The sequence below is a fragment of the Vigna umbellata genome, chromosome 1 (genome assembly GCF_029865625.1).
Source record: "Vigna umbellata cultivar VRB3 chromosome 1, Vumbellata_1.0, whole genome shotgun sequence".
Taxonomy (NCBI): Eukaryota; Viridiplantae; Streptophyta; class Magnoliopsida; order Fabales; family Fabaceae; genus Vigna; species Vigna umbellata.
This window is the reverse complement of record NC_142165.1, coordinates 58,734,315-58,745,227: the sequence shown is the minus strand read 5'-3', so window position 1 is coordinate 58,745,227 and position 10,913 is coordinate 58,734,315. Positions and strand designations below refer to the sequence as shown.

The 10,913-nt window shown below is 36.2% G+C and overlaps 1 pseudogene; it reads right to left on the bottom strand.

The window, feature by feature from the left end:
* Positions 1 to 9,088: 9,088 nt before the first annotated feature.
* Positions 9,089 to 10,621, bottom strand: LOC148205886 (receptor-like protein 2 pseudogene; annotated as a pseudogene).
* Positions 10,622 to 10,913: the final 292 nt, after the last annotated feature.

Below are 10,913 nucleotides of genomic sequence, written 5' to 3'. Positions count from 1 at the left end.
TTAAAACTCAGATCTACTCAAATGTAGGCCAAACGGGTCGTCACCGACCCTAGGAACAGACTCAGGAGTCTCAGGCGACCCTTTCTGTTGCGGCGGCGGCGAGTGGGTCTCGCCAGAGGTGGGCGCGTGGGCTACACACGCCGGCGACGGTGAAGGCGCGTGACGGCTCCTCTCACGCAGCGACTTCTGGCGTTGTGGTCGTCGGAGTTGGGTGCACCTTTCTGCCTTATCAACGACCCCAACCGACGAGGGGGGCAGCGGCGGTGGTCGAACAACGACAATGGCATGACTGTGTAGTGGCGTTTATGCTCGCCGGTGTTGGGCGCACCTTTCTGCCCTATCAATGACCCCAACCGGCGATGGAAGCAGCGGTGGTCGGACAGCGGCAGCAACGCGACTGTGCAGCAGAACGGAGCCCCAAGATCGGAAGCTCTTGATACAAAGTAGAAAATAAGAATTATTTTATTATTCTTAATTAATCCAAAAAATATATTCTCTACCTCTATTTGTATTAATCTAGTTCTCCTAAAAAAGGAAACTAGGAAAACTAGGAAAAGTAAAATAAAATAAAAGGTTATGTATCTATTTCCTCTAATTAGGAAGATTCTAAAGATATTATCTCAAATTACAACAAAAAGTAACATTTGCCCTATAGTAGTCCTTAATTTCAGTTTTTAACTCCTATAGTAATCCATCTTAATTATATGAAAAACATTACTCTAACACTGGTTTTTTAATCTATATCTAATTTAGTTACATTCTAATGTCAAAAGTATTGTTGAATCAATATATAATTATATAATTTTTCTTATACACACCAAATAATACATATCATTATAATCATATTTCAATCAAATTCTACATCAAACAAATACCATATATCAATCACAGAAAAATCAAAATCCAAGGGGTTTTAAGAACTTACCGTGGCGGTGACGGACGACACCAAAGGCAGTGGAGCGGCGGCGGTGCAGCGGGGACAATGGCGGAAGTAGCACTTGGAGAAAAGGCTCCTACAGTTCGCGCAACTGATAGAGCCACCGAACTTGGACAACACTTCGCCTGAGACAATGGAGGCGCCGATGGTGAAGGAACTGTGGCGGCATGGTCTTTGACGAAGGGAGAGAAACGCGACAGAAAATAAAATGGAGACCGCGAGAGAAAGAAGAAGAAGGAGCAACGAAGGAGGGGTGAACATGCGACGGAGGCGCGACGAGAAGCAGTGAGGGAGGTGCAACGAGCAGGCGATACAATGAAGGAGATTCGTAGAGGAAGAGGAAAGTTTGCGTGAGAAGAAATTTGTTTCATGAATCTGGCTAAGTAAAAACGCTATTACCTCGGTTCCTACACTTAACCGAGGCAATAACAACTAACTACCTCGGTTTTAAGTGAAACTAATGCCTAAAGCACTCAGTAAATTTCAAATTTAAAAATATTTTAACACTATAGGCATCAGTTGACCGCTTACCCGAAGCAGAAACACCGTATGACATCGGTTAATTTGAACTAAGGAAGTATCATATGACTTTTCATTAATTAGGAACGTTCTCTGGCAAAGGTGTGCAGGCTGCTGGCAGGAGATACTGCCTCAGTTTTGTGACTAACCGAAGCAGTATGTTTATTCTTCTTAACCAAGTCAGTCATGACAGAGGTATTTGAAGGGATGACACAGGGTTTGGTAGGGAAGGCAGGCCTATAGGCCTCGGTTCCCCATCCAACCGAGGCAGTATCTCTGCTACCAAAAAGGTGTCAACTGAAAGGTCTGAGTTAGGTGTAACAAATGGAGGTTTTAGCTTCGGTTGTTTATTTAACCGAGGCCGTATGCATTTTATGCATAGGTTCTTTTATAACCGAGGCATATTGTTTGGTGAAAATAACAAAACTGCCACCGCGTTTTGATACACTTCGGTTTCTCTGAAATCGAAGCGTAATCTACGAGTTAAGAGCGGATTGTTACTAGTGAAGATGAAGAGAAGTAGCAACGGACGTGGTGATGCAATGACAATGGTGATAGATGTGGATGACGATGATAGAAAATGCAATACTTGAGGAGGAGGAAACCAAGCGGAGGATGACGAAGAAAAAGAAGAGAGACAACAAAAAACAAAACAAGAAAAGAGAAAGAAGAATAGAAAGAGAAGGAGGATGACCGACATAGGATTTCCTTTCCGTTGGCCTTTAGCTTTCTAAACAAAATACCATTTATCTGGTTCCATATACTCTCTATGATACCTATCCACATCCCCCAAATCATATTTCCTGTTTCTACTTAACTCCATTAGGTGAAAATATTGGAAAAGTGTTCTTGTTTGATTATGGTCTACATTGTTAACACCTACCCAAATATCACACATTTTCCATACTATTGCAACTATCTTATATTCAAAAAATAAGTGGTTGGTTGTTTCCTCACTCTCCCCACACATAACACATAAATCGTTGTCTAACTTATATTTTAGGTTTTCCTTAGTTGCTGGCCTATTTAGCATAACCCTTCATGCAAAATATTGGGTAGAAGCCGTTGTTAAGACTCTGGCAAGTGTACCGAATCGTATCAAGTAATATAAAATGGTAACACCATGTATCGTTTCCTAAAGGACTCACGGTACTAAACAATTATGTAATTGCTTAACCAATTAAGACTTAAGAACAATTTTTGGGGGTTTTCAATGCAAATGCAATAAAAATAAACATGAATGCAATTTGATCAATTGAGGCTAAATACTAGAATGGATGGATGAAGTTGATAATATGATATGAATATGTTGTTGGGGTTTAGATTTCACCAAGTTTACTCTCATGTATATACGAATTCTACTTCTTTATTAATGTCAATGTCACTATCTAAAATACTTAAAACCCGATTCCTCGGCGAAGAAAGCCTATCCTTTAGTATTAGTTCATACAATTCCTTGCATTCCTAATAATTAATTCTGAAGAACATAAGCTTAAGACAACCAGAACTCATACCCCCATTCCTGAGCAATACTGCTTCTGAGAATAATTTCATGATCATGAATTGTAAGATGCCTTCCGATACTCATGCAAATCATACATCATGCTAATGAATGAATTAAACAAAACAAGCAATACGCGAAGAAGAATTACCCTAAAAATTAATGGAAGAAGCATATATAATCAAGAATCAATTCAATACATGAAAGTTTACAAAGGTTACATCATTCCCCAACAACAAATAAGGTTTAGTTCCCCATCATCATGGAGAAACTAGATGAACAATGAAAGAATGAAAGAATTAGAAAAACCTTAGAAAGAGAAGAGGAAAGCTGTCACATCCCCAAATATACCCTCAAGGAAAAGGAGAGCTGTCACATCCCCAAATATACCCCCAAAGGGTGAAAAGTGTATTTTTGTGCTTAAGTCATCAAAAGATACAATCCGTAGGACGTCCAAGTCTTTAAATAGAACATAAAAATAACAGAAAACAGGTTCAAGCCCACGAAACTGACGCTCAGCGCTCGGGCGTCGTACAGGTCAAAATTGGCACTCAGCGCCCCTAGAAGAGGGCCCGGGCGTGGTGCGGGAAGAAAACTGACACTCTGGTTGACTTTTCTGCATTCTAGTTGACTTTTCTACACTCTGGTTGACTTTTCTGCATTCCAACTATTTGGTACTTTAACTCTTCTTTCAAATCATTCCAATAGCCAACAAAATCAAGGGAATTTAGTAATAAAGTCATCAAGTATAACCTCAACTCTCTTATTCACAAAATTGAAGCAAAAAACATGAGTTAAAACAAGTTTCTAAGTCAAAAAGGGTGCATTTAGTATCAAAATTACATCACAGATACCGATATTTTCAACTGTTATCACAACCCCAAACTTGAAATTTTGTTTGTCCTCAAGCAATATGTAACTTGGCTTAACAAAATAATCATACTACAATGGTCTAGCACACCAAAAAACATTTTCTTTTTAGACAAGTAAATCACTCATGAATGCTCATCATAGAAAGATTAGTCAAGATATAATGATGCTTTAGCCAATCAAGCTTCAACTATGGTGCTCACATAATCAAGACATACACAACAGATGCAAACCTCATGGTTAATCAACAACCAAGCAAGAATGTTACCCTATATGCATGGAACAGTTCCTCACCAAGGATAGTGTTTCACTCAAGTACTCAAAAGTGTTTCACTCAAGCACTCAAAAATGTTTCACTCAAACTCAAAGGTGTATAGTGAGGTGACACTCTTACAATCTACCATCACAATGTCACGTGAATCAACTTTGTCTTTCATTTAACCACATATCAAACACACTCACAAGCAAGTTATCATCACAAGGACTTTTCAAGGCTTGTATTGAGGTCGGGCTAAGAAGAAAATTGGTTTTTCTAGACAACAAAATCCTTGAGTCAAGAGAGTGCATAATTCATTCATCCACATTAACAATTAATCTCTTTCTTCTTTTATGTGAGAAACCAATATTCAACTCATTCCCAAACTTTACTTGCATTGAGCTTAACCTTTTCTTTTCTTTCTTTTCTTCTCTTTTGTTTTTTTCTTCTTTTGCCCAATGCTCTTTAATGAATTTCACAAAGTTCTTTTCAGTTTCTCACAATCCCAAACTTGAACCATTCTCCATTACCACAAAAAATTCTCTACTTAAATCAATGTAAGGATTTCAAAAAGGGTTTTTCCACTTTTCAAATTTAGGCTCAAGGTTCAAAGGATAAAGAGAAACATTGTTCTTTGTTGGGTCCACCTATTGGCATTGGCTCTAAGGGAGAAGAAAAAATGGCCTTGATCATATGTAACAAGCAAGCAAGTGGTTCAATCATAGAAAATTAGGAAAAATCAATCATGCTTCCAAAGCAATAACATTCAATCAATCAAAAAAACTCTAGAGTCCAACCTCTCACCGGTTAACTCAAGTTCCACAATTTAATAACATCCTACCTAGCAAATTAATCACAATTGACATCATGCATCTGTTTTTAACAAAACTATGAGCAACCACCATCTATGCTTAAAAGCCTCACAAATCATTAACTCAACATGCATCACAGAACAATAGAGCAAACACAAGAATATTACTCATCACAAACAGTTTATCACATCATACCCAACCATTGCAGCACAATTCATTAAACCAAGTACATAAGCAATCTAACATAAAAACAAAATAAACAAAATTTAAATAAGCATAAAAATAAAACAAAAACATAAAAATCCTGATCCAGCAACATCCATCAGTAGATGCTTCCATCTGAATCTTCCAGCATCCATCAGTAGATGCAAATCCTTCACATCAGCATCCATCAGTAGATGCTCTCAGTAAGATCCATTAGTAGATGTCTAGTCTTTATGATCAGCATTCCTCAGTAAATGTTGATCTTTCTCATCTTCATTGGCATTCATTAGTAGATGCCTTCAGTAGCATCCATCAGTAGACACTTAATCACATAGCATCCATCTATAAATGCTTAATCACATAGCATCCATCAGTAGACGCTATCAGTCATCACCCTCAGCATAGCAGCATCCATCAGAAGATGTTGTCATAGCATCCTTCAGTAGATGTTGTCCAGCATCCATCAGTATATGCTGTCATTCCTACAAAGAAAAATCAAATCCAAAAGAAAAATAATCAGAAATTGGGTTGCCTCCCAATAAGCGCTTGTTTAACGTCACAAGCCTGACACCATTAAGCACAATCTGCATCTATGTTGTTGGTGTTCCTTTTGCTTTCATCACACCAACTCATTTGCAGCATCTTCTTGTTCACCTTCTTTACCCTCCTTGAATAAGGAGCCTCAATCTCAATAACTCCATTCTCTTTGATATCTTTAACCACTTCATGCACAGAGTCTTGGTGAACATAACACTTGAAGGCTGGCGCTCAATGCCCTCAATGGAGCGCCCAGGCGTGCCCTGCGACCTTCTTCAATTGACTTTTCTGCACTCTGGTTTACTTTTTTGCACTCTGGTTGACTTTTCTGCATTCCAACTATTTTGTATTTTAACTCTTCTTTCAAATCATTCCAATAGCCTACAAAATCAAGGGAATTTAATGATAAAATCATCAAGTATAACCTCAACTCTCTTATTCACAAAACTAAAGCAAAAACATGAGTTAAAGCAAGTTTCTAAGTCAAAAAGGGTGCATTTAGTATCAAAATTACATCACAGGCAACAATATTTTCAACTGTTATCAGCCACTACCTTAATAGCCCATAATTTTTTAAAAAGGATAACTTCTTCTCCAATGCTCTTGTCATAAAATCTGTTATACGCATCTTTAACTATATAAAAGTCATCATCTTCACCATTCCATACCTAGGTATCCTCCTTTTTCTAACTTAGTGAGATTTTGAAAATTTTTGTCATTATTGTTTGTACATGTGGCTTTTCCCATTTGAACTATTGTCTCCTCTAACTTATGTTCCATTCTCACTTGTCTTGGTTCTATTGTCCTACCTCCTTCAATTTTACTTGTTTCATATTTTAATTTGCTTACAATCTAGGATATCGGTGTTCTACTATTATTTCCTCGAGTCATTTATCCTCCCAATATTTTATCCTAGTTCTTGATCCAATCTTACATTTCAAACTCTTATCAAACTAACTTTCTTCTGTACATTCAAAACTTTTCCTTATATCTCTACCTCTACCAAGATTCACTTTTATGATTCCGATCATCATTAAGACTTATGCATGACTTATACTTAGATTTTATTATATCTTTCCATAGCCCCTCTTATGTTCCGAGTCTCTAGTTGCATTTTCCTAGTAGAGATATAATAAATGATTTCTTTAATTCCTTGTCCACCCTCTTCCTTATTTTGACACAACTTTCCCTATTGGACCAAAACTATTTTTATCCATTATTTCCCCTCCCATAAGAATTTCTTTTGTATTTTCATAATCTCTTCACACACACAAATTAACGCCTTAAATAGTGACATATAATACAAAGGTAATGTTGTTATTACAAATTGAATTAGACAAACTCTTTCTGCAAAAGATAATTCTCAACCCTTCCATTTTGTTAGTCTGCTTTTTATTTTATTGATCATTGGCAACCAAAAGTTTTAATTCCTTAGGTTGTCTCACTAGTACATAAAAGGGATATGACTATTTTTTTTTCACATTAAACTACGATTAACAAACTATATCATATTCAAGCTGGTGAAAAAGGTTGGATTATAAGTTATGATTGAAGATTGTAGCCTATAATACACAATAGGGTATGATTCATGAAAAAATACAACGTTAAATTTTATTTTTCCTAATTTTAAAATCATAATAGGCTACATTTGAATAAAAAATTGTAGCCTATTATTTATGGTTTTTTTTCATCTAACCATAATCTATTTTTTTTGTTAAAGTATTTGTATTTTAGTTACTCTTCCTCCATTAAACAACCTAAAAGATTAACATAAGATTTAACAACAAAAAATAAATCACTATGAATGAGAAAAAGCTAAGAGCATAGTGCTTGAACACATGGTGCTTGATCTTGAACACATAATGCTTAAACAATTGGAAAAATAACACCAAAGAATAACAAAACATATGGTGAACAAAGACAACATAGAAAGAGTTCTTCAAATGAACCTGGAGAACCAGAAAGATCTTCAAACATCACTACAAGAAAAAAGTGTATTACATACAGCAAAAATCCGTATATAAGACCCAAAATCCGTATATATTCTGTGTTTATATACGGATTACATACGGACAAAAATCCGTATATAATACCATCGTAGCTAAGTTTACATACGGATTTATCCGTATATAAATTATATACGGAAATTATATACGGATTTATCCGTATATAAGTTATATACGAAAATATCCGTATATAAGTTATATACGAAAATATCCGTATATAAATTATATACGGAAATATCCGTATATAACTTATATACAAAAATTATATACGGATATTTTCGTATATAACTTATATACGGATAAATCCGTATATAATTTCCGTATATAACTTATATACGGATATTTCCGTATATAACTTATATACGGAAATTATATACGGATATATCCGTATATAATGGTTTAACAAGAGCTAAATAAATTCTCTGTATATAGCAGTTCCCCATGCACAATATACAAGCAGACCTGGACATTATAGTGAACATTCAGCATTGTTACAAGCAAACCTGGACATTATACATTGCACATTGACATATAAATTTAATAAGGTTTTTAGATACACTTAATCTACAAAGAAAACATTGTATATGAATACATAAATATTGTATAATGTAAATATAACTGCAACATTTGGTAAGTTCATAAACAGATTGTAGTTGTGGTTCTAAATAATAATGCATGTAATCATCATTTCCATCTTGTGGTTGCTGGTGTGGTGGTTGTTGCTGTTCTGGAGGTTGCTGTTCTGGTTGGACTATATTGTACTAAATTGGTTTGATAGATGTGGGTTGCTCAAGTCCCTAAATTGGCACGTCAAATTAATAGATGTGGGTTGCTCAAATTAATATTGTAAGTAACCCTTCAGACTTGTTATCATCTCCATATGTGTTGTTACAAATATGGCATACTTTTAAGAAGAAATCTTTCAATAATATGTATACTAATTATTTACTTAATTATTTTTGTCTTGATATGTTTATTTTTTCAACTCTGTGCAGATACATTGTAACGGCCAGATACAAAATTAATAAATATCAAATATTAAAGTCACTATTAATTTCAGAGTCAAAATTTATTTAAATCATAAGACATACATATCACCTATATTATTAACTATACCATAATTACATAAAAAGTTTCCAGTCAGGATAAATGGAGTCTGTCACACTTTATTACAATTTTATTTATATATATATATATATATATATATATATATATATATATATATATATATATTTACTATATTTTTCAATTAGTGAAATGAAATAGTAAATAAATGGTATTTTTATATTTACTTAAAAGACATGGTCACGGGACACAGTGGGGTAAATAAAAAAAAATACAGTTTTGATTCCCAAGTATTGAATTTTGTTATTATCTAAAATTATATTTGACGCAACCACAACAATAAGTTAACACATAGCCTCATTCTCTTTTTGACCCTTCATTTTATTTATTTATATTTATACAACCAGTGAAATTACAACCACCAAATCCTAAAACCTGCAGTTTTTGAAATCCACCTGGCTCTATTATGTTCACATCTTGAGGTATCATTTCGTTGAAAAAATTCTTGGAGAGCATAAGGGTACTGAGGTTTTTGAGCCCCCTGAGTATTGTCAGAGGCCCAGTAACATTCCTCAACTTGTTAGTAGAAATTGATAGGAAAGACAAAGACTCTAGTTCAAGGATACTGGGAGAAATCTCTCCCTCAAGCTGATTAGATGCAAACCTCACAGCTGAAAGTGATTTGCATGCATAAAGGGTTGGTGGTAAACCACCGATAAAATAATTGTTGCCAAGATCAAGTGTAGTAAGGCTGAGGAATCCTGAGAAATTGAATGCAGGGATATTTCCCACCAAGAGATTGACCCTTAAATTCAACACCACAAGATTAACACAGTTCATCAGAGACGGGGGCATAGTACCTGTCAAATTGTTGACATGAAGGAGTAGCCGTTCCAACTTGGAGAGTTTACCAATTTCACGGGGGATGAAACCTGTGAAATGATTGGAGTAGAGCTCCAAAACTGTGAGGTTGGTAAGGCCAACTATACCATCTTCAATTGTTCCAGTGAGTCTATTGAGGGGCAATGAGATTTCTGTGAGAGAAACAGCATCAAAAAGATCACTTGGAATAGGCCATGACAGAAAATTGAAGCCTGCTCTAAATCTCTCCAGCTTGGAACATGCTCCAAGTCCAGGCTGAATGGCACCATCAAAATCATTGGAGGAATAATCCAAGAATCTTAGAGAGGAGGAGTTACGGTCATTAATGCAAAACAGGGAAGTGGGAATATGACCTATGAAGCTGTTATTACTAACATTCAAAGACACCAAACTTCCTCCAGCTGCAGCAGCTGCCAAGTTCTCGAGCAAAGAATTTGGAAGTGTCCCGTTGAAAAAATTGCTGGACAAATCCAGCTCCTGGATAGCAGCACCACTGCTATTTTTGCCACTGTTATCAATCCCAAAAGGTGGCAATTCACCAGACAGATGATTGTAGCTCAAATCAAGAACCACCAAGTGACTGAGCAATGAAAAAAGCTGGTGCTGGAGACCACCAGATAATCTCTTATGGGAGAGATTAAGGTGAGAGAGACAAGAGAGGTTTGTGAGAGAGGGGGAGATGAAGCCAGTGAGGCCTCTAGAAGGTAGCAAAAGATGTGTGACTCTAAGATCCCCATCACAAGTAATGCCTTCCCAAGCACAGCAGTCAAGAGAATCAGACCAATTGAGATAAGGAAAAGGTGGAGAGGTGGATATGTTCCCAGAGAAAGCCAAGAGGGAGAGTTTATCAATCTGACTACAAGAGGAAACATGAACAACAAACAAGGAGAAGAGGAATAAGGGGACTATGATAGAGACCATGAAGTTGGAAACCATGTAAGAATTGTAAAGGGAATATGCAGAGGAAGATGAAGATGGTGATGACATGAGAAAAACTGAGAGAATGGAGTGTTTGAAGTGATGGTTGGTCATGAGCAGGGGATCCATGATAGACCTTCTGGTATCCAAACAGCAAGCTCATCTCAATTGGCAAAGGCCGAGATTCTAAGGTCTGATGAAGCAAAGAAGAACAAGCCATGAGCAGGGGATCCATTGAGGTAATGAAAGATTCTTTGAGCAGCATTGTAATAAGTATCAAGAGGTTTGCATAGAAATTGGCTGAGTTGTTGTACACATAATCAATATCTTGCTTGATGATGGTGAGGTGCAAAAGTTTGCCAACTAACTGCCAGTAACCAGCAGCATTACATAAAAGTTGTCCATG